This window comes from Motacilla alba, chromosome 1A (assembly GCF_015832195.1).
Source record: "Motacilla alba alba isolate MOTALB_02 chromosome 1A, Motacilla_alba_V1.0_pri, whole genome shotgun sequence".
In the NCBI taxonomy this organism is placed as follows: domain Eukaryota; kingdom Metazoa; phylum Chordata; class Aves; order Passeriformes; family Motacillidae; genus Motacilla; species Motacilla alba.
The window spans coordinates 56,941,178-56,950,892 of NC_052031.1; the positions used below are offsets into that span (position 1 = coordinate 56,941,178).

Sequence of the window (9,715 nt, forward strand, 5' to 3'; positions counted from 1 at the left end):
GCTTTCCTCTTAGAGGGAGATGAGAAATGGCTACCTGCCAATAAGCAGCAAACACTGCCCTTCCCAAAGTCCTGCACCTCCCACCTGAAGGAGATCACTCTCTGTCATGTGTGTCATGCCTTTCAGTAGGGGTTGTCACCTTGCAACATAAACCCTGTCAACTTAAGCATCAATAAAGGAACCATGCTTCTGTGCTAGCTGTGAAAACAGGAACGAAAACTTGTAACACAAAATGAACTGCAGCAGTCCCTCCTGGGGTTCTGTACCATGTGCAGAACTTGCTGGAGGAGAGAATTCACCATGGAGGAATATCCTGTGCCTGACCGGCCATAGCCTGCTCCCTCTGGGTTCTCTGCCCCCTCTTCTGTGGAGTTTCTGGCAGTTGTTTTGATGAACAGATACTGCAGCTGATGGGGATGTTCTGTGGTAAGAACTCTGTTAATTCAAATTTGTCTGTAGAGGACTACACCAGTCAGTCAAGCCTGCATCCTATTTTTTCTACAGGATGGGATTTAAAGTGTGGGATCCAGTGAATTTCCTAGTGCCAGGATTTCCTGGTGATTTAAGCACTAACTTGGGATTTGGAGACACCACCACTGTGCCTTTGGATTCATCATGTAAGTCTCTTTGCAAAAACATTTGAGATTCAGAGAGGAGCCTCCCAGGTTTTTTCAAAAGCAGATAGCCAAGTTAAGTGCCAGTGTATTACTGATCTCTGCAAGTGCTTCAGCTGGGTTACAAAATAAATAAATCTTCCTACATGCCTGCTTCTCAGTGGCTTAATTCATAAATATCTTCCCAGATCTCTCAGTTCTTCCATTCCTCACCTGTGCTGTATCCTACTCAGGTGATTAATACTTTGCTTTCTCACATGGGGGTTGTCAAGGTATGTTCATTAATGTGATTTCATTAATTATGTGTGGTGGGAACAGGGGATAAACCAGTTTTTCAGATGAGATGGCCAAGAGGAACCTTTTATCTCTCAAAATACACTGAAAGATTTTTGGTGCTGGGGGAGGGTTACTTTTCTCCATGGCTTCCAAAATCCCATGTGCTCTCTGTTCATAGCTTATGTTCATGATCCAGGGGCCGGAAAGGAGGAATGAAGACATCAGGAAACAGCAGCAGCCAGACATGACCTATCCCTGTCAGGGAAGGATGCAGTGGCCTTGTGGCTGTTGCAAAGATTGAAAATAGGAGGTACAGGGGTGATGGGGAGGAAGAGCTGAGCGAGAGCTTGGCAGCATGTTCTGCGAACAGGAGTGGGCTGATCCCAGCATGGGAATGCTGCAGGAATGGTGCCTTGCTGGTGCTTTTCACTGTCACAGAAATGGCACCGAGGGCCAACCACATCCTCTGCCCCCTTCCCTGTCCTGGAGAGGGGTTCAGCAGTGTCCTCATAGAAGCATTTGCCTGTTCCCCTTTTGCTCTACCAGCCAGCTGCTAGGGAGGCAGATCAGGGGATTTCTACAGCCTCTGGTTGCCACGGGAAGTGTTTTTCTCCTAGATGCCAGAAACCAAATTGTACCATGAAGGGAAAATTGATAGAAATCAGCATTTTCCCCCTTTTTGCTTTTACACCCTCATTTTCACATTAATAATCTCTCTAATTAACTTGTGGGTGAGTGCCCATCCAGTCCTGTATCTCGTAAGCCTGTTCTTGGTGCTTGCAGCTGTTGAGTAACTAGTGTGCACCAGGCAGGATGTCTCCTGTTGGTGTTTTTATGTCCCTGCCACTGAAGAGGTGGCAGTTCCCAGCCTGGTTGTGAAACAGAGGTGCTGATTGTGCTGATGTCAGAGGGCAGGCATCACTTTTATGTTACCCATCTGTTTTCAACCGGCACTTTAATATCTCTGCAGATCACTGAGGAGATAATGTCAAGTGTAGTGCTAAATGTATCCATGTGCATTTTAAATGTTGGGCTTTACTAGCTATCTCCAGCAGTTTCTTTGGCTGTGACATGGTAACAATATGCATTTCTTCTGTTCTTTTAAAGCAAAATCCAGTTTCACTGGTAAAATAATTCATCTGCTGCTAACTTTTCCTTTCTTGGGTTGACAAAATAGAAATGGTAGGTGATGGTTCTGCTTTTTTAATGTACTCGTTTGTTGTTAGCTATGGATTAGTTAAAATCTAATTTCCTAAACACATTCATATTTCTAACTTCCACTGCTGCAGAGATGCAAAACATCTTGCAAGAGCTGCTGAGAAACAGGAGGATATTTCACTGATTTAGGTGAAGTCCACTGAAACAGGGATTTATTTCACCAAGCAGCCACATCACAGATCTATTTAAATCCTATGATGCCAGAGGATATGAAATTGCATGTCTCAGCTTTTCAGGATTCAGCTGTCCTGCTAACTTTTGTTGTGCTTAAGGAAGACACCCAAATGAGGAACATATTTAAAAACTACCCACAAAATAAATGCAAACAAACCCCCCCCAGTTCTCAGGAACAAGGCACGCACATAAAGCAGTTTTTTTCTGACTCATGTCTTACACCTTTAATACAATGTTAAATACTGGCAAGGCACAGAGGCAAATGCACAAGGCATTCCTAAATGAAAAAGCAAATCAGGTATTTCCATGTGAGTAATATGCAGGTTTCTTTCTTTTTTTTCTTTTTTAAGTTCTAGATAAATTTAGCAGTTCAGCTTTCAACATATTTTTAGATAAGATTTTTGTTTCAACCCACTGCATTCTGGATGGGTAGGAGGTGACAGACTCCAGTCTGGGGAATCCAAATGTGATGTAATGTTTTGATGATTTTCAAAATTCCATATTAATTTACTAAAAAAAACCAAAATTTTTTCTCCTTTCTTATTGTTACTCAAGCTCTCATTTCATGGTCACAGCTGGGCTGAGATGACAGAAATCCTTTGAGAACATCTCCCATATAGGGCACTTCCTTCAACTAAGCATAAAATCAGTTTGAAATAATGGTGGTGTGAACCTCAATTCTTGGTCCATATTTGCCATCAAAGACATTTTCTGTCTACTTGGAATCACAGCCTAGACCTCTGTCTGTGCTAATTAAATAATTCCACAGTGTCCTGGAAAGTAATCTGCATTTGGGAGAGGTAAAAGTAGAAATGACCTTGGAAAGAGCCAGCACTGATCAGAGGTGAAGGCAAGGGAGGCTGAGATAGGCAAAGAGGATTTCTTGGACTTCCCCATCTGTCGGAACCCAGGACACCCCTCTGGGTGCCCTGGATGGCCAGAGCCGCTGGCAGGGGGCTCTGAGACCCTGGCATGCAGCCAAAGACACGTGGGGTTTTGATCTTAGCCCGTGGAGCAAATTACCAACTCTGTATGAAGAATTACAAGCCACACACACAAGTTAGGTATTCTAGTAGAAGTAGTCACAAAGTGAAAGGAAGGATTTTTGAGTGCTGTACAGGGGGTTTTTAAGCCTTGTACGCAGGGGTCCAAGTTTTGTACATGGGGGTCGGGGGTTCTAAGATGGAGGGATTTGGATGTGCCCTGTCCTCCTTCTTTCTCCTTCCTAGCCTCCATGTCTTTGGTGATGTTGACACTCACAGATTGGTTTAGAGTAGAAAGTCACCATTCAATATAGATGATAGGCATTGGGGAAAAAGTATAAACATGTAACACGTAATGTATGATATAAAAGATGGCACCAGCCCCCTGGGAGGGCAGTGTGCCTTTGTCTGACCTGCTGAACGGGCCACAGCAGTTCAGGGAGAAGAATCTTTTAGATAACCAACAATAAACTACCTTGAGACCGGACAACAGAAGACTACTGAGTCTTTCTTCGAAGGCACGGGTTGGAAGAGGGACTTTTCCATCTTTCGGGGTCACCCCAATCTGGGGATGAGACCTGACACCCATCCAAAAAATCTCTAGACACAGTGGCCAATAGCTTTCCTGATCTCTAATTTTCCTTTCCAAACACATTTCTGAGAAACATCAATTCTTGGGGTGAGGGAGTGGAGTGATGGCTTTAAACAGGCTTGAATGACTCCCTAAATTACTTCTCTGGAAATGCAGTGCCAACTACCCAAAGCCTGTTGACTTGTGTTCCCCTCCCTAAAATGACATTTTCAGTTTATTTTATGCATCTGAAAGCTAGAATGGGCCTAAGGTGAAGATATGTGACTCCTGCTCTCAAGAAGGAAGACCAGTTCTCCTGAAAAAAAAGCTGTTTTTCCTGATGTTTCCTTGCCTGAACATAGACCAGAAAGAGAAAGGCACTTCATCCCAAGGTGTTAGAAGCGCTGGTGTGGCCTAGGAAGGATGGGCCTGGTGGCAGCTGCTTGACCAAAACTAATCACGGTTTCCCTCCCCCCCCCCCCCCCCCCCCCCCCCCCGCCGGTAATATTTAATGTGCCCCAAAAAAGAAAGAAGCTGTCCACAGCCTTATTTTTTTCACTCTAAACGTGGCCAGTATGCTGGTGAAAGGAGACAGTTCTGGCAAAAAAAAAATAATAGAGCTGTACTTATTTTGCAAAAGCTTTTCAGAAAGGCAAAAAAATTGTTGATCAGAAAAAACATCAAAAACACAAGCCTTTTTAAGCAGTCTTGAAGTGTAAAGCTTCCACAGGTTTGAAGCACCTTTCCTGAGGCTCTGCATGATAAAATTAGGAAAGGTAGGGAGGTATTCCTGAGGTATATTTTCCAAGCTCAATATCTGCAAATAAACTGCAGCCATACAGAAATTACAGATATTTTTCACTTCTTTAGTTAGTTGCTAACAATTGCCACTTTATCCAGCTTGGAAATACAGCTGCATTTTTTCAGACCTCTTACTAGAACTGTTGTTTTTGTGAGACATTACCGTGAAAATATTTGCAAAACATTCTCAATTTTGGAGTTAAAAAAAAGGCAACATTGAGTTCATGTGGAATATTTCTTGCATGGTTTAAAATATGTTTATTTTAAATAACTGCTGTATATTGCTGATGCTACATCCACACTGTAGCCGCTTCCTTTCCGTCAGTCAGTATTAATGACAGCACTCAAAACATAATTGCCTTTTAATTACAGTCACTGTCCTCTACAGGAGGCTTTTTTCCGCCTTTTATGGTGATGATTCACTTTTCCCCCTGTGTTTTCAGGTTTCTGAAGTCTCAGGACAGCTGGCAAAAGAGAAAATTCAAACAAGGTAAGTGCCCCTTTGTGTGCTTGGTAGGGAAAGGCTTTGTTTTGAAGCAGCCAAGCTGCACAAGAGCCCCAGGAGACAGTGGCTGATTAACAAGCCTGTGGGGGCTGGCAGGGAGGGCTGCAAGGTTGGAAGCAAACCTGGTGTAGCCGCTGGCACTTGCTCCCTGCAGGAATAGTGAGTTCATTTTTGTGCGCTTCCTGATGCTCGCTCTGCGGTTGGGAGCTGATAGAAAGCAACGCTTCAACTTCCTGAACCCTCTAAATAAAGCATCCTTTCTGTAGGGGTTGGTTTGCTGGGTTTGGTTTTTTTTTTTTTTTCCCGGAGAAAGGCACATTGTGCTTTCTGCTTTAGTTGGATTTTCGCGTTTGGCTCTTTGAATGGACAGCTTTGGTGGTGAAACAGTTGGAACAGTTGGAAACTGATTCCAGAGAGGCTCAAGTGTATGGCAAGGGGAAATATCTTCACTGGAATGGCTTGGAGCTGCTCTCAGGAGTTTATTTACATAGCTGCTGTGTCGTGCCACAGCTACAACGGTGGCCGAGCTTCCTCTTTAATCTAAACTCCTTTTACTTAAGGTATTAATTCACAAATAGCTTCAGTTTTCTTTATTTCCAGGTTTGTTTCTTTCAAGAGATTATTACGGCAAGGCAGTGATTATTTAAATACTTGAATTAATAGGTATATTAGCTCTTGCAAATTCAGATGTAGCAAAGAGCAAGTCAGACAGCCTCTGTCTGCTCATTCACACCACAATGTGACCCAGTGTGCCTGGACAGTGAGGATGCAAAGCTCACACCCATTTCCTAGTGAAACCCCCAAGAGGTCGTCTGCAAGAGGTGTTCATTTCTAATGTTAAGAAAAATGTGTTTCCCTCCAAGGGAAAGTCCTTTATAAGACAAGGTGTTAGGAATTGAGCTGGAATTTCCTGTTCCTACCTAAGCCAGGTTGAATGAAGTAGGTAAACCAGCACTGAATGCTCCATATTCCGGTTTTCTCATTATTCTCAACCAAGTAATGATGCTTATTTTGCATGATTCACTGCTTTATTATGTTACTAAATCACATTTTATCTCCATCAGGCTTTTTTTTCCTGGGGTATTCTGTTGGTGTAATTTTTTTTAACCAAATGTTTGATATTTTGTATGGCTCCAACACCAATGTATTGTTTGAAACAACATCAGAAAGAGTTAACTCCCACAAGGAGAAAAAAGGCAAAATGAGTCCCCACAGCTGGCTATCTCTCAAGAAATCAGCTCCTGCTCTGACGTTTGCTACAGGCAAAGTAAAACAAAGCTCTACCAGCAGTAAATCAATTCCTGTGTGCGGGTACCGTCAAAATGAGCTGTTCTGGAGCTCTCTGATCCACCCCGTGGGCCAAGTCTCGCTGATTTTATACATCCCACTGTTTTGAAATGCCACTGTACTCAGGGAAGAGCTTGGCTGGCTCAAATATGAATATCCACAAGGTAATGGGTGTCTTCAGCTGCTGTGGGAAACTTCACTGGGTGCCTTGAAAAACTAGGCCTTCCTCAAGTAAGCTGTTACTTGTGCATTACTTGAGATAAGTTTATTAAATATACTCCAGCTACAGATGGGCTTTAAAATCAGAGTTGGATTTTAAATATCAAAATGTCTGGAATGGTTGGTTCTCTTTTTTTTTTTTTTTTTTTTTTTTTTTCCCCTCTTGTCTATTAAAAAGATAAGAAACAAACCCAAAGCTCTGAGTCCAAACTTTCATATAGCTTCATGCTAAAGCTCTGGGGTGCCTGCCTGGATTTTGGCCTGCTCCCATCTACATCTATTGTATAAAAACAGTTAAAGGCATTCTTCTCTTCCCCCTTTTCCCCTGCAGCTGGAAAGCACTAACCTCTACTCTCGAGAAAACAAACATCAATGCTGCCTGTTGTATAAGCCTCTGGTTGGTTCAGTTTGCTTCTCTGGAGTGGCCCATATATCTGTAACTTCATCCAACAGGGAGGCTGTGTAGGTGCGAGATTAAAACCTTTCCAATTTTCAAATTTTCAAATGCATAAAAAGCTCAGCTTATGTCAGGAGCCTCCCCTGTTTAGACAAGGTGAGCAGGAAATTCAGACATCTTCCTAAGATGTCAGGGGTGGAAAAGGAGCAGGAATAGGATGACATTGGCCTATTTAACTCAGCGAGATTTTGGAGTCTCAGGACTCTCTAATATTGTGTATTTTCACACCTAGGTTGATGCTCAGTGCTGCAATGAGGTGTTTGTGTTGAACTCTGTGTGGATAAGCTGCTTCTCCTCTGTGCCTCAGCACTGGAATGAACATCAACATCTAGGACCTAGACATCAAGGTGAAATTTCCCTGCATTAAAATATAGTCAAATACTTCTATAAAGAGACTTAATGTCAGAATACTACTGCAGGAATTGCTTGAATATTTTCTTCTCAGAAAATAAGTAATAGACCAGAAATGAGAGTTGAGAAAGGAAGACTTCCTCAGTTTTACAATGTACAGAGGAATATGTGCACCAGGGCAGTCTGTCAGCACCAGCTGATGATTTCTGCATCTGGGTCCTGTTTCACAGCAAAGCCTGTATTCCCAGCTTTGGAACAAAAGATTACAAGAGATAACTGATGGAAAACATATCCCAGTTATTGACTAAGCAGCCTCACCTTCACCCTGCAGCTAATTACAAGGTTAAAAATGTAGTAAAAATATCCATATTTATCCAAATAACCCATTTGGTGTATTTCTGCTCCAGATAAATGAAGCAATATTCCATTATAATCTCTGGCCCTGTTTTATCGTTTTCTATGTAGACTTGTCATGACAAAATCTCTTTTATTTTAATTAAATTTTTCCAGATACCATCTTCATAAAACTAGCACTCAGAGAGGCATAATCATTATTTTTAATAGAAGAGAGTTAGTACTTGTTAAAAATGCTGGAGGATTGTCACTACTTATGTTTCCTGTCTTCAAGGAGAAGAAGAGCAATGGTTCCTCAGATCTGCTTTTCCAGGGTGATCTCTCTACCAGTTTGAGACCTGGTCTCCAAAAGTGGGTAAGTGATTCTGAGCTTACAAATCACCTGAGATTATCAGGGTGTTTCAACGGCACAGGTTTAAAATGAAGCCTAAATACTTGACTGCCTTCTGGATGTGATTTTTTCTGCAAAACTGCTGATAGTTAACAGCTTTCTCTGCTTAGATTGAGATTTCCAGTTCATTCCATGTTTACCATTGGAGAGCTACGAGGTGGCAACTGCAGTCAGCTGCTGGCACCATCCAGCCTGAGCCAAGATGAACAAGCCTAGAAGTGAAGGAGAATGCAGCCTGTGCCTTAATTTCCTTGGGGGGCGGGGAAAGAAGCAAAGATGATCGCAAGTGGAGGACTCCTATCAATTTCCAGCTTTGCCGTGGCAAGCATATGCCAAATATTTTCTAAAGTGACCCAAATTAACCTTCTTGTAGTGGCAAAACCTGTGGGCCCCTTTCTTCCCATGCAGGCAGAGCTGTCAAGGACACAGCAGTCCTGCCTCACTGCTGACAACCCACATGCATGTCTCAGGTGCCAAAGGACATTTCAAATGGCCCCAATAACCTGTGTTTAGGCAACAGAGCTGTCTCCTCCTGACACAGTGGTCCCAAATGGGGCTGCTCCCAGGCACACCAAGGACACACAATCCTGCTGCTTGGCAGGAAGTTTATTCTGAAGTTCATTCTCAGGAATACTCCCACTGATCTAAGGCAGGCCAGGATTTCATTTACTGCTGGGAAATGTTAAACTGCTCTGGCTAAAGTCTCTTAATTAGGCCATTAGAGCCTGGTATAAAATGGCTGAGATAAACAGGGTCAGGAGGGCAAAGGATACTGTCAGTGCACTGTAAAGCCTTTGCTGCTCAGCTCAAGCTGTCCAGGAGCATGTTTCCATAAAACAAAACACCGGAGCCCTCTGTGTGGTGGCTCCTGGAGGGCCCCTGGGTCAATGCTTTTCATGTAGTCAGCATGTGGGCAGGGAGCCAGAGCTTCTCTGCCTGCTGGTGCGTTGTGCTGCTTGGACTTTCAGTTTCTAATTCTGGTGTGTTTTAACTTTGTCCAGCTTTGGGGTTTGCTGCGTGTGTTTGTGGCAGTCTTTGGTTTTCCTGTCCAAGGGCTGGATCCTGAATGAGGGCTCTGGCACCTGTTCTCTTCATATGGCTTTTCCAGGAAGGATTTAACAACTGTGGTGACTCCAGGAGACTGAGCTCAAAGAATCTGGGGAAGTGTCAGATCTAGGGCCTATATTTATGTGTACACAGAATCACAGGATGGATTGGGTTGGAATGAACATCAAAGCTCACCCAGTGCCACCCCCTGCCATGGGCAGAGACACCTTCCGCTATCCAGGGTTGCTCAGAGCCACATCCAACATGGGCTTGGATGGTTCCAGGGATGGAGCAGCCACAGCTTCTCTGAGCAACCTGTGCCAGCACCTCACCACCCTCACAGGGAAGAAATTATTCCTAATATCCAATCTAAACCCATCCCTTTTCAGTTTAAAGCCATTCTCCCTTCTCCTATCACTCCATGCTCTTGTAAAAAGTCACTTTCCAGCTTTCTTGTAAGTCCCCTT

At 43.3% G+C, this 9,715-nt stretch overlaps 1 long non-coding RNA gene across 1 annotated transcript; it reads left to right on the forward strand.

Moving 5' to 3' along the window:
* The first annotated feature begins 253 nt into the window (after nt 1-253).
* LOC119708609 lies at nt 254-8,167 on the forward strand. Its single transcript, XR_005259130.1, has 5 exons — nt 254-426; nt 505-617; nt 5,081-5,127; nt 7,338-7,452; nt 8,085-8,167. It is a non-coding gene; the product is annotated as an uncharacterized LOC119708609 (long non-coding RNA).
* Nucleotides 8,168-9,715: the final 1,548 nt, after the last annotated feature.